We start from the raw sequence: 19,823 nt of genomic DNA, 5'->3' as shown, positions 1-19,823 counted from the left end.
CATTGTCGGATATGAGACATTTAACCTTGGTACCTGTTTCATTCTCCACAAAGGCTTTCCACCTTTGAAATATGGAAAATACATCGGACTTATTCTTCATGACATAAACCCATGTTTTTCTATTTGCATCATCTATGAATGTTACATAGTACAATGAGCCACCAAGTGATGGTGTACTTGCAGGACCCCAAACATTAGAATGAACCAACTCAAGTTTTTATTTTTTCTTTCATTTCCTGATTTTTGAAATTTTACCCTCTTTTGTTTACCATGAACACAATCTTCACAGAACTCTAAGTCCACTTCTTTCAAACATGGTAGAAGCTTCTTTGTTTGAAGGATTTGCATTCCTTTGGCACTCATATGCCCAAGCAAGTAGTGCCACACCGGCTTGGCACTGTCAACTTCTGTAGTTGTTGCACAAGCTGAAGGTTGCGTGCTGATAGTACACAAGTAGTGTACCAACCTTTTCTCCCTTGGCAACCACCAAAGATCCCTTTGAGATCTTCCACCGTTTTTTTCCGAATCCAATGTTGTGACCTTCATCGTCCAATTTTCCTGTAGAGATCAAATTTTTGCAAAGAGAAGGAATATGCCTAACATCTTTAAGCTTCCATTCATTTCCAGTTTTGACAGAAACTGTACCTTTTCCAAAAATCTCACAAGCTTCATCATATCCCAAGTATACATACCCAAAATTACCTTTGGTGTAATCTTGGAAATGTTGCTTGTGTGGTGTTGCATGGAATGAACCCTCGGAATCTACTATCCAGGAATTAGACACATTGTCTAATGAGAGAATTAGAGCATCTTGCTCTACTTTACCTGCCACATTGGCCTCCAATGTTGGCTTGTTGTCTTGAGACTCAGTCTCCTTCTTCTTCTTGGACTAACAATCCTTCTTGACGTGGCCCTTCTTGCTGCAGTTTCAACATTCAAGAACTGACTTTGTGCGTGACTTGCTCCTTCTTGAGCGATCACGACTCTTTTGGTTTTTGAACCTCTCCTTAGGCCTTCCTCTTGTTTCCACTGACAGTGTAGCACTTGATGATTCTCCTGTGCTTCTCCTTCGTATTTTTTCGCTTAGGAGAACACCCACAACATCATCAAACTTAAGAGTATTTGTGTAAGAAATAGAATTACTTACAGCCATCACAAGGCTGTCCCAACTATTCGGTAGAGATGATAGTATAAAGAGAGCTTGCACTTCGTCATTGAAATTGATTTTCACCAATTAAAGTTGACTTATGTTTGTGTTAAAGTCATTTAGGTGTTCTAAAACTGAACCATTCTTTGTCATCTTTAGATTGAACAAGCACTTCATAAAAAATACCTTATTGGATGCCGATGGTTTCTCGTAGAAGTCGTCAAGTGACTTCATTAAATCTTCCATGGTCTTCATCTCCAAAACATTGAAGGCCACCGTTGACGCCAAGCTTAACTGGATTGTTTCCAGTGCCTTTCTATCAAGTACAATCCTTGCTTCATCTGCCATTGTTTGCAGGCTTCTTCGCAAGACCGCCTGGTGGAAAATAGAGGTCCTTCTGGTAGAGATAATGTTCAATCTGCATCTTCCAATGTTGGTGGTTTTTGCCGTTGAACCTCTCAATCTTGAGCTTCCCTTCCTCCGCCATAACTCCCACTCAATTCAAGCAATCCTTTCCTTGAGATAATTTAGCTACGAGCAAACCTTGCTCTGATACCAATTGTTAGCAAATATGATGTAGCTAAATAGATATTTGAGTAGATTATTTAATGGAGAGAGATAGATTTCACACACAAGAGATTATAGAGTAGAGAGAGAGAGAGAGAGAGAGAGAGAGAGAGAGAGAGAGAGAGAGAGAGAGAGAGAGAGAGAGAGAGAGAGTACACACGATATACGTGGTTCACCCAATGTGGACTACGTCCACGGGAAAGCAGCCACTCAATGGCTTTAGTACTTCAAAATAAGAAGTAGTTTACAAAGGGATTATACCCTTAATAGAGCTCCCGCCTTGCTTCACTCTCACCACGTCACACTCACCTTGTTGCATCAACTTCACACACTATGAAATGTGTGTAGAAATGGCCTCCTTTTATAGGCCAAAAGGGCTGCCCTCTCTCATGAGAGGCAGCCATGTGTAGCCGCCCTTGTGTAGATAAGTACAAATCGGACCCTCCAATCTGCCCATGTGTGGCCGCCCTTGAGAAGACAAGTCTGCTTTTGAATTTGGCCACCGGCCATTGACTTTTGACCACCACTGGCCACTGGCCATTGACTACTGGCCATTGACTACTGGCCAACCGACCGGTCGTTTTTCGACCACTTTTCAGCCGCCGTCCGGCCATAATATTCCGACGAAAAGGAAATTCCGGTTGGGGTTGTGAAAATTTAGGTTTCCGGCGAGTGATTTTTATTTCTGGCGAGTGATTTTACTTCACGCACGATGGATTCTCCTCATAATGGGGGCCTTACAAATGTGCGTTTTTACCATAGAAAATTACAAGGGGTAAATCAGGCTCCATACTTAACAACAACTGTTGTAGCTCATTCCTAGAAACCTCATTCACATTTTTACATGTCTTTACATTGTCTTCCTCCATTAATAGCATCTCATATGTTACAATTGTCATCAAATGTGCTACATATTTCTTTAATCTATAGCCATTGACATGGTATTTATGTTGTGCACTACCCAAATCTGCTAGATGATGTGTGCCATTGTCCAACTTGTTTACAACAGTAAAAGGACATTCCCACCTGATTTGAAACTTTTTTGGAAGGTATTGTCCAACTTACTATTGTATCGCAACACAAGATCACCCTTTTCACTTCCCTTATCTTTCACACACTCATTAGCCTTTATCTGAGCTTTCTTTGATATTTTCTCATAGTAGCTTAATGCCAAAACTCTGACTAGTTGCAAACATTGTAAATCCAATAATATTTTTTTGCAAGTATCTCTTTGCTCTTCATCTCCCAATGACAACAATTTAAGTGCAGGAATTTCCATTGCAATTGGCAATAATGCTTCCTACCATAGACCAAGTGGTAAGGAGAAAACCCTGTGCTTGTTTTGATAGCATTTCTATACGCCCATAATGCACAAGGGAACTCTAAATCCTAAGTTTTCGTATGTGTCTTGGTCATCTTTGTCAAGATTTTCACCAACTCTCCATTGAACCTTTCATTGAGACCATTGCATTGTGGATAATAAGGAGAATTGCACATGTGCTAAATATTATCTCCTCTAAATCTTGGTCCGCTATCAAAAAGTAATTCTAGTGGCACACCAAATTTGCAGCATATATGCTCATACACAAACTTTCCCATTTTCTTACTAGTAATCTGTTCAAACTAGCACCCTCAGAAGCTTCACCTGTCCAATTGTGAGCTTTGTTTTGTAGGCAAGATGGTATTTCTCCTTCTTGGTCAGTTGTGGAGTTTAGTTCCTCCCCTGGGGTTTGTTCCACATCTCTATAACTATGGTCAGCGACACTAATTTTCGTAGTGACATCCTTGTTTCTTAGGTAGATATAGCCATAACCCCAATCTTGTACCATTTTGAGCTTACGCATATATGGTATGTCCAATATGATATCAAAATTTCTCCTCTCATTAAAATTCATAATATCGAAGGTGTGCTCATATGTGATTCCACAAGAGGTTACTACGATTTGCTCCAAAATGCCAATAAGAATCTCTAGGTGCCCATTCGCTAGTTGAAGTTTCATTCTAGTTTTCCAGAGAGCAGGCTTCCCCCATTTTTCCCACATTGATTTGGTGGCTATGGCAACTCCCGCTCCACTATCCAATATTGCTACCAATTTTACGTCCTTGTACTCCACAGGCAAGGTCCTGTTTCCTTCTTCACCTTCGCAATAGTCTCCTACCTTGTTCACTGGCACTAGCTCATGTTTAGTTTGTTTTGAGGTTTGGTTGTTCATTGTTTTTGGAGAAACATTTGGTGGCGGAATTACAAGCCCTATTTTCCCCAAATTTTCTCCCACCTCTTTCCAAAGATGTGGTCTTATTTGTAGTAACTCAAATAGAGTAAGCGTACAACGGATAGGGGACGACATCAGCTCATGAAGAGTTTATGTATTCATCATCTTAGGAGTAGCCTTCCAATGAGATGGTACTTTCTTTACCTCTGATCGGGTTTCATGGTTGCCAATAATTGAAGGTAACATATTCAAAACTGAGGTTTGTTGTCTTCCGATATCTCTGTACCTACATCACCATACAATGATCAGATATCATTTTTGTAGAGCTCATGCTTGAGGTGGATCTCCGTGATCGGTGTTGACTGAAGCGTTGCGCTTCCATCTTTTCTGTTTTGGATATGCTCCCACAAATCCTGTGGCCACTATTCTTCCACCTCTAGAATTGGCACAGGTACTTGCAAATATATTCCATCTATCGTATTGGCTGCCATCCTCATATCCAAGGGCGTTTCCTTTACAGAACCTTTTTGGTCTTCATCTCTGATGCCTCTCTCCTTTACCTCTTGAATTTTTTCACGGATTAACACCTCAATTTTTGGAGCAGTCATAATTGGTGGTTCAATAAGCGATTGAGCGGCTTGGATGAGCTCCTTGCACATTTTTAACCTCTCTGTTTCATACCATGGATGAGGGTACATTAGCCACCTATCTCCTAGGTTTGGTTAGGCTTTAACCTAGCATCGTAAAATTTTAAGATCGCGTCCAAGGATTCAAAGACCTTGTCCACCAAGACAAATCCTCCCAACGATATTGTTGATGGTTTTGCTACATCGCTTTTTTTCTTAAGGACTTTTTCCATACTCAATCGTTCCTTTGTTTGCAATAATTTGGTTTCCAAAGCCGTTTTTTCTTTCTCTATTTTGGCTTTTATCTTGTCTCGTTTTGCCTTCCAAAATTTCCTAGGGATTTTGGATAGAAAAATTTTCTATCTCGGTTTGCTGGCTGGCGCGTTCCTTGCATCCTCATGTGCTTGAGCTCTCGTTACTGCGTTTATCAAAATGGTTGGTTGTGTTACTGATCCACTTAAGCTTGGCACAATTACGATTTTGTTCATGATTGCTTTCCCTTTGTTATCAGGGTTTTTTGGAGAATGTGGAATGAGATGGTCATTCATACACCCCTCATGGAACCCAAAAAGTTTGATTCGTTCTCCTTTGTGTGGAAAAATCCTTGAACAATGATCACCGCCACATTCATAGTATGGTCCTGCAGGTGGTGGAGAAGCTTGTGGAGCCCCCGTTCATTGTCCTGTTCTAGGAGGAAATCCCCTAGGTTTATAGTTCTGGTTTGCCATGAACATAACTATATTTTCATCAACCAAGTAATGGTTTTTTGTTGGTTGTGCTATGTTTGAGGGCTCTAGCATCTCTTTAGAAACCATCCATGGAATTTGTCCCTCTGAAGCATATGCATTTCCATCAAACCCTCTCTCATAGGTATTGTCTAAATCTTCTCGGTATGAAACTACTTGGACCATACTCTGATCACAAGGTGCTTCTATAGGTTGAGAAATCCTTACCATGGCTCTGTTTTCCTGGGGAAAAGGAGGCTGATGCCCCAACACAGATTGAGGTTTTTTGTGCCCTTGGATTGTGTTATTTGGCCCTACTTGGTATCTTGGAGGGGGTGGTAACTGTTGCCCTCCATGTGGCCTGTATTTTCTCTCTCTAACATATTATAGAAACATTCATGGGTTTCATGGTTTGTCCATTCTTGTTCAGTATCACATCACTTCAGTACACGCGGTACGTTTACTCCTCGCCTCTGTTGAAGGTTGCACCATTGAGTTGGATGATCTCCTCCACAAGTTCCACATTTTTGGGTGGGCATTTGTCGTGTGTTTGGGTTCGTCCTGTTTCCTTGGTTCATCCTTCTGATCACTTCCTCGATCATTTGATCAACGTCCAACACAATTGGGTTTTGCCCGCCCAGTTTCATTGTGGAATCACTAGTGGTTGAAGAGGTGCTACTCATCCCTTGGTCTGTGTCTTTTGTCACCTTCCATATGCCTTGAATTTGTCTACCAAATACAACACCTCTTTCGTGACTTGCTCAAAAGTAACACATGCCTTTCAGTGCATGTATTTTTTGAGAGTTTCATTTTGCAATACTTTCATGAAAAGGAGTAATAGTCTCTCATCCTGACGTAGTTCTCTAGCAGGGCATCTTTCTATGTATTGCTTGAATCGAAGTGAGGCTTCCTTCACCTTTTTCTTCTTCTTTTGTCTAAGTGCATAGATATGGGAGATAGTATTATGCTTAATTCCTCTCTTTGAGAATTCCTCATCGAATTCTTGGAGAAGTTGCTCAATACTTGGGAATTCTAGAATGTTTAAGGGTTGAAACTGGGTCAAAGTGGTTTCTTCTAGGGTCAACCCAAAAACTTTATATTGAGTATGGAAAGCGGTTACTTGTTCTTCCCTCGAGATCGAAACATGAGCATACAGATCTCTGGACCCACTATACTTTTTGGGTACACACTTTGCCACTTGAAATGGTCTCATGCGTCTGGATTCTGCAACCATCCTCACCACCCCTCTTCCTTCTGATGTGGTATCTCTAGGTTCATATTCTCGTCTTGGCACTATAATCGGTATCCTATCCTCCATACGTTCATCAAGTCGATCTCGTGTAATAGTTGGAGGGATTCTAGTTGTGTCAGTCACGTCAGGTGCCACACTACCCCTCTGTGTATTCATAGAAGCCCTAGACCCCATTTATCCTATAGGCCCTGTGTTTGGAAACCGTTGATGTCCTAAAGAATCTTCCACTCTCGCTCTTACTGGACTTACATTCCCAGCTTCTGGTCTCGTGTGAGTAGTCATGGTTTTCACTTCTTCTGAAATTACATAGTATTGGTGGAGTGGTCCCCCAGAATTTGTATATCTTTATAACTCCTTACGATCCATAGGAGAGTATTTTCAGCCATACTTATCCATTATGACCACCTGAATACTTCTCCCTCTATGTAAGTAAAAACTTATAGTTTTTTGCGATCAACCAATTCCCTGATGTGGGGTTCATCACATCTATAATAGTGTTTGTTCTCCATTATTGAATTTAGATAGCCCACGTAAGTGTTGTTTGTATTAAGCCGCTCTATCTCATTGGTGCGTCTGAGCACCACGTTTTTCTTATCCATTTTGGGTGGTTCATCTACTAGCTCTTCATTTGCCTTGTCCTTGGTGCTAGTCATCCCCCATTTGTCCACAATAAAGGGGTTGTGAACCACTAGGTACATCATTCCCTCTCTGTTGAAATATCTATCTCCGTCATAATCCACATCTACAAGGTCCTTGAACTCGCTTGGCTTATTCTCCAACTTAACACAGTAGTAGTCCATTCCATCCTTACAGAGTTTGACCTTAAGCACATTTTCAAATTGAAACTTTAAATACAACAACTTCAACTTGTTGGATTGTTCAGTCATTAGGGCGTATGATCTTTCTGACGAGGTATCAGAAAAGATTTCCTCTACAATGGCTTCTAAAGGATGCAGTGATCTTTGATTCACGCTACCTTCAATTGAATGATTGCTCACTTGGTCTATAATGCTGGGATTCCTATTTTGGTACAATCTTCCTGGTCATAAATACATAAAGAACTCAAATTGCAAAATCCAAACCGGGTTACCTCATTAGTTATCCTGAATTACCCTTTTTTATCTTGCTTTTTGAGTAGTATTCTCTAGCACTTGCAACCTGTCAAGAAATGCTTGATAGCTGTGAGTTTATAGCTGTTCCTATTAGTTCTAGCTTTCAATCAACAAAATTTAACTAGGTTTTTCAATAGCCCACAATTTTACTCACAACATCAATAATTCAGATCCAATTTCAATTTTGGAAAAGTCATCAAGTTCCTGTGGACTACCTCTCTGTGTGGTCACATTCTGCTTTTATTCTAACTCAGCAAGACATGGATCGCGATCCATGTTGGAAGGCCAAATTGACTTTTCTTGGTACCATCACATTCAGCATGATTAGTAGGTCCTATGGTATCAATTTTTTTGGAAATGGACCTCTGGATTGGAAATTAGTAAATTCTACCCCTTCACCAAAGTACTTGGCAGTTTTAAGTTTTTGGACTAGATTATCCAAATTCAGTTTTGAGCAGACCACTAGACTCCATATGATGTCCTCTAGCTATGGTGCAAGTTTTGTATCAAATTGTCTTAGAGGAACATGGATCGCGATCCATGTACCTCAGTGTCAGAATGTACTAAAACTTGGCACACAGCCAGTCCTTGGTCTACTGATGCTAGCTATATGGTTGTTGTGTGATTTGGAGTTTTTTAGGTCATTTAAAAGTCAATTTTAGGGTCCTTTTTATTCCCTTTTGGCCTACCTTTTGACCTTTTTTTATAAGAGTTCTTTGGGAGAAAGTACTTCAAATGTTATCACTTTTCTACCTGTCAAATATCAGCTCAAAAATCCAAAAAGGTACATGGATTGCGATCCATGTTTGGCAAGATTTTGGCATGACCTTTGGTGGGTTTGTGACAGAGGGTGTGGTGATGCCCTTCCCCAAATCTTTTTGAATTTGACCCAGTTTTTCCAGGTCAAAAGCAAGATTTTGTTTTTGCTTTGCGGTTTTTTGGAAACAACTCCTTTTTTGGTATTTTCATCAGGTTTTTTCACCTTTTTTCTATGTCTCGTTTTGAAAAAGTTATTCCCTTAGTTCGCAGGAGTGCACTAGTCAAATTTCCCTTACGAATGTCGACCAGGAACATGGATCATGATCCACGTTTGGCAGCATCTGGTCATGATTTTTTGTCCTACTGGTTCCCTGCTTTTAGTTGAACCCAATTCTCACCCCTTTTTGAATTTGGACAAATAAAAGTTCGGTTTTTTCCAAATTTTCTCAATTTTTCAAGGTTTTGCTCTTTTTAACCCAGTTTCTTGATTTGGATGTTCTTTTCGCACTCTATTTTTGGCCAAATTCAAGATTCTAATGTCTGAGAGTCTGTTCTAAGCAAAGGAAATATTTTTTGCTTACTTGGCCTGAAAGGAATGTTGGAATTAGGGTTGCAGAGAAGCACGCACAGCTTGGAGAAGACGAAGGAAGCTCAAGGCACACAATAGAGAGTGTGTTAGTTAGTGTGCAATGTAAAGATAGGTAGCCCTAGAATGATGGGCGTATATACAATGCACGGGGGAAAAAAACCTCCTAAAGAGGGAAAAAATGCCTCGCCGGTCCTAGTGTGTTCACACACATCACTACTACATGTATATGGTAACAAATCCCCCCTGGAGTGATGCGGTGAACGAGAGCTGGCACATGAGTAAAGGGAAGTGCCATGCCCTGAGGACAGGATCAGTCCACAAAGGGGAGTAAGCCCAAAGCTTTGTGGAAAGCTTCAAGCATCTCACGAGACAATGCCTTTGTGAAAAGATCTGCAAGGTTGCCCTGTGTTGGCACATAAGCCAAGCTGATCTCTCCTGCTGAGAGCCTCTCCCTGACCTAGTGATAATGCACCTCAATGTGCTTTGTGCGAGCATGAAAAATTGGATTCCTCGCAACTGTCATGCGCTCTGAATGTCAGTGTAGATACTGTTGGCAGTGTCCTGTCCAACACCCAAATCAGCCATAAGGCGTCTGAGCCATACACTCAACCGTAGCTGTGAAGACTGCCATGTACTCAGCCTCACAACTCGAAGTGGCCACAGTAGGTTGCTTCTTGCTCAACCATGATATACATGAACTGCCAAGCATGAAACAAAAACCACTTGTGGACACTCGTGTGTCAAAACAACCAGCCCAATCTGAGTCTGAAAAAGCATGTAAGTCTAGCGGCAATGATCCCCCCCTTGGGATAAAACAAGCCAAGATGTAAAGTGTCACTAAGGTAGCGGAAAATCTTCTTGACAGCCTGCCAATGCTTAGACCCTTGGCTATGCATAAATCTGATGACCTGTGAGACAACAAACTGAATATCCAGCCTCGTGTTGCATACATAAATGAGGCAGGCAACAGCAGTTTGGTAAAGAGTGACATCAGCAGGATCGCCAACATCATGTAGACTCAACTTCAAACCTGTTTCCATGGGAGTGGCAATAGGTTTGCAATCCTCAAGTCCAAACTTACATAGCAATGTCTCTATGTAACTTTTCTGACACAAGGCAATACCACCATCACACTGCTTAAACTGTATACCCAAGTAATGATGCAACAGCCCCAGATCTTTCATCTTGAAAGTAGCATTCAAATCAGCCTTAAATTCAGCAATATGTCTCTCATTTGGTCCAGTGATCAACAAATCATCAACATAAAGAACCACAATGAGAAGTACATCACCCTCACGCTTTACATACAATGTGCTTTCTGTTGGATTGTTACGAAAGCCTCGTTTAACCAAATGAGTGTCAGCTTTCTCATACCAAGCACGCGGATATTGCTTCAACCCATACAAAGCCTTCTTACATCTACACACTTTGTCCTCTTGTCCTTTTATGACAAAACCGCGAGGCTGCGTTACATAAACTTCCTCAAATATGTCACCATTCAAGAAAGTAGTAACAATGTCTGATTGATGTACATTCCAATCAAAATGAGCTGCCAATGCACATAGAAAACGTACAGTAGTCATTCGACAAGTGGGAGCAAAATTCTCTTCATAATCTATGCCTTTTTGCTGTGCATAACCTTTTGCAACTAGTCGAGCCTTTCAACTTGTAAACCCACTTTGTACCAATGGCCCTTTTGCCAGGCGGCAAATCACATAAAGTCTATGTGTCATTTTCTATAAGTGCATCATATTCTGATTGCATGGCAGCCATCCAATTTTTTGAATTCTGTGCTTCATCAAAAGACAGAGGCTCGTCAACATCATGTAAGCTAGACACAGCCAAAGCATAACAATTGGATGCATAAGAAGCATGGTGAGAGCCTGAACGAGTACGACTAGACAAAGGTGCATCCAATTTACTGTCACGCAAATTTTCAGCCCTTTCCTCATCAAGTACATCATGTACATCTGCATCAGTAATAGGCTGATCTAAAACATTTTCAAAAACCCAGGCTATACATTTTCCTGCTCATTTTCAGCCCTTCCCTCATCAAGTACATCATGTACATCTGCATCAGTAATAGGCTGATCTAAAATATTTTCAGAAACCCATGCTATACATTTTTCTCATTGGAACTTACATTCGTATTTCCACCACGGAAAAGAGGTAGCAAAGTGTCATAAATGTCCTGTGAGCTTACATTACTGTCTCTAGTACATGACAGCAAGGGCTGAACAGAATCTTCCACAAACACTACATCCCGAGAAATCAGAATATGTTTTGTTTGTGGATGATACAACCTGTAACCTTTGCTTTCAGCACTATAACCGACAAAAATACAATTGACAGCCTTATCATCCAATTTTTTGCGCTACACTTGTGGCACCAAAGCATATGCCAAACAACCAAAAACACGCATGTGCTCAATAGAAGGCTTTCTATCATGCCATGCTTCATATGGAGTAATAGACTGCAAAGCTTTCGTAGGACACATGTTAAGTACATAAGTGGCACACATGATGGCCTCAAGCCAAAAAAGAATGCAGCAAAGCTTGACTTTTGACCATGCATCGTGCCATTTTCGTCAGTGACCTGTTTTTCCTCTCAGCAACACCATTTTGCTGAGGTGTGTAAGGCACTGTACATTGGTGTTTTATCCCATGACTAGCCAGAAATGCATTAAATTCATGAGACATATACTCTCCCCCTCGATCGGAACGGAGGGTGCCCATAGTACATTTCGAGACATTTTCAGCCATAGCAAGAAATTGTTTGAAGCACATAAAAACTTCGGACTTCGCTTTAAGTGGAAATACCCATGCATGCCTGGAGTAATCATCAATGAATTCACGAAGTACAGATAATTGCCCAAGGACGGAGTTTGCATGGGTCCACAAACGTCACTATGCACAAGCTGCAACCTGCATGTGGCTCGAACTGAACCATCCTTCATAAATTTAGAACGCTGCATCTTACCCAAATTACAACCTTGACAAACATGTTTGACAGGTGCTTAAAGAGGCGGCAAAGAATCAACCATATCAGATTTTTGCAAACGCAGCAAACTGGCAAAATTTAGATGACCAAATCGTGCATGCCAAAGTTTTGCATCTGAAATAGCCCTTGAATCTGCAACAGCATTTGCAAAATTTTGTCCACACTTGTCATACAAAGTGAGCTTATACAACCCATGGCACAAAAGGCCAGATGCAACAATTTCATCACCAAAACTGAGATCATGAACTGTACATCTTTCATCCACAAATTTGACTACAAGTCCAAGTCTAGCAAGTGCGGATACAGACAAGAGATTCTTCTTGATCCTAGGTACATAAAGTGCATCAACAAGTGTGAAGGAACTGACATTAGCAACAGTAAGCACAATCTTTCCAACTCCCTGAACTGGATAAGAGGCATTGTTGGCACAAGTGATTGAATTCCCATGAGGGAGAGGACTCGAGAGAGGTGAAAAATTCACGATGTGAGGTAATGTGCTTTATAGCACCACTATCAAAATACCACACATATGAATTTGCAGCAACTGACAAGCATGCATCATGGACAACAGAATTGTAAGTGCACTCTGTGCTAAAAGACCATTTTGCATCAACATCAACATTACAATCTCCTTTGATAGAAGACTCAAAAATGGCTGCATTTGTAGTGGAACCAACATTTGCAGTGGAACCACCCTCTTTCTTCTTAGCCTCTTTGGCCTTCAACTTAGGACACGACTTGATCAAGTGATCATTGGCTTTCCAATAATGGCAACGCATCTTCTTTTTTCCATGATCACCAGAATTTCCAAACGAATTGCTGCCAGCAGAAGCACTAGGAAAAGAATTTTTGCCACTCATAGCAAAACCATAAGAAGTGGCTGTATTACTGTTACCACCCTTTCTTTGAGAAGCAATAAAAGCCTGTTCAACTGCATGCTGCCTAGTCCTGTTTTTCCTGGAAAGTGACTCTTGCAACAGCAATGTGCATAATGCATCAAACTTGACAACTTCTCCAAGTACTAGCAAAAGTCTGGTAAGAATCTGGTAAGGCATTTGAAAACCTCACCACTCAGCATGACTCATCTCATAGAAAGAATGACCAACACCTTCCTTCTCGCCCTCTGCATCAGAGACAACTACAGCAGCATCTATGGCAGCGGAGGCGTGAATAAAGAAACCCACATAAACTTCGACATTACCTAAGGTCTCCTCAGAGCGATCACCCACATGCCAACATCTTTGTTGAAGAGGTGTAGACCAAGTTACCATGATTATCTTTATAGCCCAACAAAAGCATATAACCGAAGCTTCCCTAGAGAATCTCGGCCTCATCTTCCCCATGCTAGTCTTAAATTATTTTCCAAGCAACAATTTTCTCCCAGATGTAGGATACTCTAAGATGGTACAAGAACTGGAGATTCATGTGATGATAGCAAATCTTTACCCTCTTGATTACAAAGCGGCCATCTTGCAAGAAGTTTTAGTTAATCATACCTTGAAACTTGAGCATCATGTGAATCATGAGAATTATTTTGGTTGCAGTGAAAATGATAAGCAGGAAGTCCAATCAAAGAACATATAAGGAAACAATTTTTTAAAGCAAGAGCACTATGTTAATGTGGATTCCTCTGAAGTGCACCATGCGAATGCTAGTGATAACTTTCATGCATTGGCATGGCATGCTAATCGTATAGATTTTGTGCCACATACTGGCATCATTTTCAGAGTTGTTGACTCATGAGAATCAAGCAGAAAGGGATGCAGAAGTAAGCCCCACGGCTTTAAGGAAAGCTTAAAAGCAGAAAGTAACTCCCAACAGATTCATAAAGAGCTTAGTCAATCTAGCTTTCATGATAGTTTTTGTCATATTTCTAAAGAGGCGGTTAAGCAAGAGTATGAGAGTGATTGTCATCTTGCCACTCCCATTGAGTGTCGAGAGCACAAATTCAGCCACAGCCATGTTCTCTGATTTTTTATGACTATTCACGGACTGGAGTCACTTTTGATCGTCACAATGAGCAGCAAATCGACAATCTTTATGATACGGAGAAAGGTCATAGCTCTATGATTCAGATAGCACATGATGACCAAAGAGGTCATATCTCTCAACAATAAGATGTAGAAAGCACTCCTCTATTCTTGGGGTTCAATCATTCATGTACTCACTTTGCATGTGTCTTTAGCAAGGGATTTAGGGTCTACGATGTTGATACTCTGAAAGAATGTTTCAGTTGTATGATTAGAGGTGTTAACTTTGTAGAGATACTTTTGAATAGGGACTCATTTCTTCTTGTAGGAGGAGGCCCAAAGCCAAGTTTTCCTCTTAACAAACATTGTCATCATGTGGAATGTCGTTAAAGGAAAATGTGTTGTAGAATTGTGGCATAAATATCCAATTCTAGCTATAAAATCTCGTGGTACAAAACATCATGGAAGCAATGGTGATGGTAGTCATGTTAGCAGAAGTGCACGTGACAATTGACACGATGGCAGAATTCGTTTGTTTACTCATCAATCCATGCTCGCTCCGTTCTTCATGCTGTCATGGTCGTCTGCAAGAAAATCTATTGGTGCATACTCAACAACAGCTCTCTCTCTCTCTCTCTCTCTCTCTCTCTCTCTCTCTCTCTCTCTCTCCCCCCTAGTGCAGCCGTTTTTTGACCTAGTAGATAGCAATTCACTCTTTTGATCATAACTTCTTCATCCGAACTCCGATTTGGGTGATCTATAGCCTCAATCGAAGAGCACAACGCCCTCTACTCGTTGATGTAAATACAAAAAGTTATAGAGTTATGGAAGGCGTTTTTGTAGCATCATTTCTAAAGTGATCAAGTTCAAAAAAATTGACTCTCATCTCTTATTTTACATACAATGTCTTCCGGCACTTGCAAGGGTTCTTCTTCTTCAACAAGGTCCACAACCATTGTGGAAAATGATCCAAGATCTCCTAAATGTGGAGATAGTAACACAACCATCCAACCAATGACATCAAAAACCATGATCATGGCATACTTGGTAATTGCAAGATATCGTAAACAAGAGGGTACTTGTGGTTGAGAATGAGAATCTCAAGAGGACACTTGAGATTCAAACAACACGTTTGATGCAACTTGAATAGGAAGTCAAGGAATGTAAACACTCTCTTGTGGACTCGAATGCTTTGAAGGAGCGCATGAGCAAAGTAGAGCACGACCATGTATTGAAAGATGAGAAATTTGACACCATGAGCCGGGATGTATGCGACATGAAAAATATATGCACAAACAAGTCGGGCTGATGTATGTGGTAACAATGTGGTTCCTAATTCCTCAATCATGCAATCTATGGTTCAAACAAAGAATGTTGAGAATGTGGATGTGGAGGAGTTGAAGGAACGGGAGCGACATTGTTATTTGTGGAATTCCCAAAGAGAAGTTAGAGACACCTCCTTCTCTTGCCATTGTTATCAAAGATTTCTTCAAAACCCACTTTGGCATGTCCGGAGTTATGGTCTATGGAGCACATAGAGTGGGTAAGCAAGTAGCTCCTCGCTCAGAAGAACGGCCAATTGTATGCACCATGCCCGATGAGACCAAACGAAGATTATCCTTGATAATAGTTGGACCTATTTGAGGGATACAAAATGTTTTACATGTGAAGATCGCACTATCAAGCAACAAAATATGTGTCACAAGGCATATGAGAAAAAGAATAAAAAAAACAAGGAGATCTCTCACGAAGAAAATGTGCCCAAGGAGGAGGCAAGTTCCTTGAGCAAATAGGGATGCCTGACCTATGAGATCGGGCTACAATTGAAAATATGCTTTTCGAATTGTAATGGATACCCATGGAATGCGGGGGTTGTCATTGATGAACTAATAAGCAAAGCTGATGTTGTACTTCTTGTTGAAACTTGGGAGCATGATACACAAAAGATTAACGGCTTGGAGGATTACAATGTACAGTCATTGATGTGGTCAAAGAATCTCAAGCAAAGAAGAGGGCAAGGAGGAGTAGCATGTATGGTTAAGAAAGGACTAGAAGATTTTGTATCAATTGTGAAAGATGACAAGTACAAACGTTATGTATGGTTGAAAATTATGACACCAAAATAAGCACCCATTTTTGTAGCCGGTGACTATATTCCTCATCATGATTCCCCTTTTTATGCTTACATGGATAGAGATCAGCCATTTTTTGATTTACAAGAGGACATTGCTTATTTCAAAGGCAAAAGTGACGTTATTGTATTTGGGGATATGAATGCTTGCACAGAAACATTGCAACATGATACTCAACAATTTGATATGCCATACATTTCAAGGGAGTTGGAGGAAGTTACCTTTACATGGATCACTATGGAAAGTTACCTTTACACATGTGTAATAGTACGGGTATGCTCATTGCCAATGGTGTATCTTTATGGAGTGGAACCAATGGATTTACATGTAGGAAATATAATGGGGATAGTGTGATTTACTGTATGCTACTCTTCAAAACCATCATGCATCGCATAAAGAGTTTTATGTTTAGCCAATGGACCCCGGAATCAGACCATCGGACCATATGTATTGACCTTTCACGTGGAGAAGCAACTAAGCATGATAATCTCAACCAAAGGAAGAGAAATTATCACTATATATGGATTTAAAACGGGCACCAATGTACATTGAAATGGTTGAGCAAAAGTTATGGATGACAAAGCTTTAATATGATGCACCATTGGAAACTAAATGGGAAGCTTTCAAGAAATTTATTTGTTCTTGTGCCGAAGAATGCTTTGCCATAAATCATCTCCATGGTATCAATAAAGATAGATCACGCAAAACGTGGTTTGATAAAAAATGTCAAGATACTCGAAAGTCCTTGATAAAGCTTCATGCAACTATGGACAAAGACAACTATCAAAGTCATTTGCATGCATGCAAGGCATTGATTCAAAAGAAGAGAAGAAGATGGGAATCAAAGCAACAAATTTTTCAAGTCCAAGAAAAGGCACATGCATGTGGAAGATTTTGGAGAAACTTGAGGGGCAAACGGGTTGAGAATTTTGGTAACTTGAGTCTCATGAATATGTACACACATTGTAGGCAATTATATGAGCAAGCAAATTCTGAAAAATGCCATTTTATGGTTCTCTCCCATGTATGCCTCCTTTTTCTCTATTGAGGATGTATGTGGTGGGCTTGAAAAGTTGGCCACTCGCAAAGCGGGACATCTTCAAAGGATTAAGCCGGAGATGATCAAATGGACGGGAGATTTTACCCATGAGTGGATGAGGCTTTGAGATGATCTGCTATCACCGAGAACGTCGATGGCTGAAAAACTAAAAATGTTGGTCTTGTTGGCTGATCCAAAAACGTTGCTGATTTGCATGGGCTGATTGCTGAATTCATGGTGCTTAGGGCTGAAACATGATGGTGGGAGAGGCTGAGGGAAAATGCCAAGGTTGGTTGAAAACATTGATGGTTGTTGGGTACTGCTGAGAAGAGGGTGTTGTCGATACTACTTCTTCTTCTGCCTCTTTTGCCTTCTTTAGCACACAAAGGGCTTTTTTTATAGGTCTTTTATCCATTTTCCCTACCTACTTTTAATAAATGTCACGTCAGTCACTTATTAATAAATGACTTAAGTGACTTTCCATATGCCTATATGCTTAAGTGACTTAATTGTGCAAGTGAGTGGTTGCAACCATGACCTGTCTAGGAATGCACATCCTCCTAGAGGCTCACAAAATGCCAGGCTAGATCTAAGCTAACTAAGACTGATGCAAGATTGTAGCAGTAGTTTGTCCACATGGCACAAGTGTAGTGCGCATGTGACACCCCCCCCCCCCCCATTAAAGGTGAGTCACAACTGCCAAACTTCTACCTTTGGATGCTTTTTTGTACTTTTGATGTTAAATGATTTTGATGCTTGTGGATGCATAACGGATGAAAACTCCTCCAAACTTTTGGATATTGTGGATGTAGGCATTTTTGCGATGTAAACACCAACCATGCAAGTTGCTAGGCAGCCTTACTACTGTCCCATAATACTAGCCTTGATGTTGACTCTACCTTGCAAGCAAGTACTACCACTCGAATAGTCCTGTCGTGAAAACATTGTGGGTAAAGATGAAAGGTAAGGGTGCTCGGAGGTATTTCCAAGGGTTACTTGTTGATGGAAGTGGATGCATGCTACCTGAAAATGCGAATGCAGAAGAGGGTCGAGATCCTTGCACTAACTCCTTCCATATCTTCATAGGAGGCAAGTGGATCTTGGTACTCAAGATTTGTATTTTTGTATATAAAGACATAGCCATGAAGACGGGAGCGCACCTGATGCACGATGGACTAAGGGTGGGAGTGTCTAATAATTTTGGGATCGAGGCATGAAGATTATTTGAGGAAAAAAAACTGAGCCAGGTTCTTTGGGTTCTTGTTTCTGCTTGGGATGTTAGTGGTTCTTTCCTTGATTTTACGAAGCCAAAGCACGCAAAGAGCTCTAATACTAGTGTCAAGTGCAGTGGAAGTGGTTAAGGATTTAGCTTGGATCTAGTACTCCGCACAAACATAAGGTTACTTTACTTCACTTGAAAGAATTGAACTAAATTGAATGAGAGAGAGAGAGAGAGAGAGAGAGAGAGAGAGAGAGAGAGAGAGAGAGAGAGAGAGAGAGAGAGAGAGAGAGAGAGAGAGAGAGAGAGAACACGGCATGTCGGGTCCCAACCACCCTCAAGGGCTCCCCTTGCTCTGTTGCCAAAGCAAGTACTTGCTTTATTACTAGTGCAAAATGCTGATACAATGATGCTAAATGATGAGATATTGAGATGCTAATGGGTACTTGATGCAGATACTTGGTACTGTTGAAGTGTTGAAGCGTAATGCAGGGACTTGGTGCTTGGTATTGTTGGGTACTAAAGTTTCTTTGGGTATTGAAGGTACTTGAGTGCTAAGGACACGGAGGTCCTAATAATCCCTACGTTAAGGTAGGCAGGAGCCAAGCCAAACACAAGGGTGCTAGATGTTGTGGTATTGCTTCAACGACAACAACGTGACGTGATAATGAGGGGTACTTGTGTTGTGGTGTTGCCTAGGTGCTAATGGGTATTGGTGTAGATTCTTGGTACTGCGACGACGATGATGACGATGTCAACGACGAGGAGGAGGAGGCTTTGGGCTGATTTGCTATCATTGAGGATGACAATGGTTGAAAAACTAGGTCCTCCTAGCTGATCTAAAAACATTACTGATTTGCAAGGGTTGATCGCTAAATTACTGGTGCTTCATGCTGAAAAACGTTGGTGTGGGAGAGGCTGAGGGAAAACGCCAAGGCTGGCTAAAAATGCTGATGGCTACTACGTACTGCTGAGAAGAGGGTGTTGTCAATCCTACATCGCCTTCTGCCTCTTTTTGTCTTCTCTAGTGCCCAATGGTTTTCTTTCATAGGTCTTTTAGCCATTTCCCTACCTACTTTTAATAAATTTAATATCAAAGTCACTTATTAATAAATGACTTAAGTGACTATTCATATGCCTATATGCATAAGTGACTTAACTGTGCAAGTGAGGGTATGCAACTATGACCTGCCTGGGCATGCACGTCTTGTTAGAGGCTCACAAAATGCCAAGCTAGATCCTAAGCTAATTAAGACCGATGCTAGACTGTAGCAGTAGCTTGTCCATGTGGTGGAAGTGTAGTGCGCATGTGACAATAAAACATGGTTGGAGTATATCTCGCACTATCGTGATGTCATTCTCAAGTTAGAGGGGTTAGACACATTTCAACAAGTGCATGGGTTTATTCGTGGAGTGACACAAGATTTTAAGAATCATGCCAAGACTCAGGACCCCAAGATGCTTGAGGAGGCT

The 19,823-nt window shown here is 40.9% G+C and overlaps 1 pseudogene; it reads left to right on the top strand.

Annotated features, from left to right (window-relative positions):
• The first annotated feature begins 6,489 nt into the window (after positions 1–6,489).
• Positions 6,490–14,474, top strand: LOC147453314 (uncharacterized; annotated as a pseudogene).
• The last annotated feature ends 5,349 nt before the right edge of the window (positions 14,475–19,823 follow it).

Source organism: Adiantum capillus-veneris, chromosome 8 (assembly GCF_014529385.1).
Source record: "Adiantum capillus-veneris isolate H3 chromosome 8, ASM1452938v2, whole genome shotgun sequence".
Classification (NCBI taxonomy): Eukaryota; Viridiplantae; Streptophyta; class Polypodiopsida; order Polypodiales; family Pteridaceae; genus Adiantum; species Adiantum capillus-veneris.
This window is presented reverse-complemented; position numbering and strand designations above follow the sequence as displayed.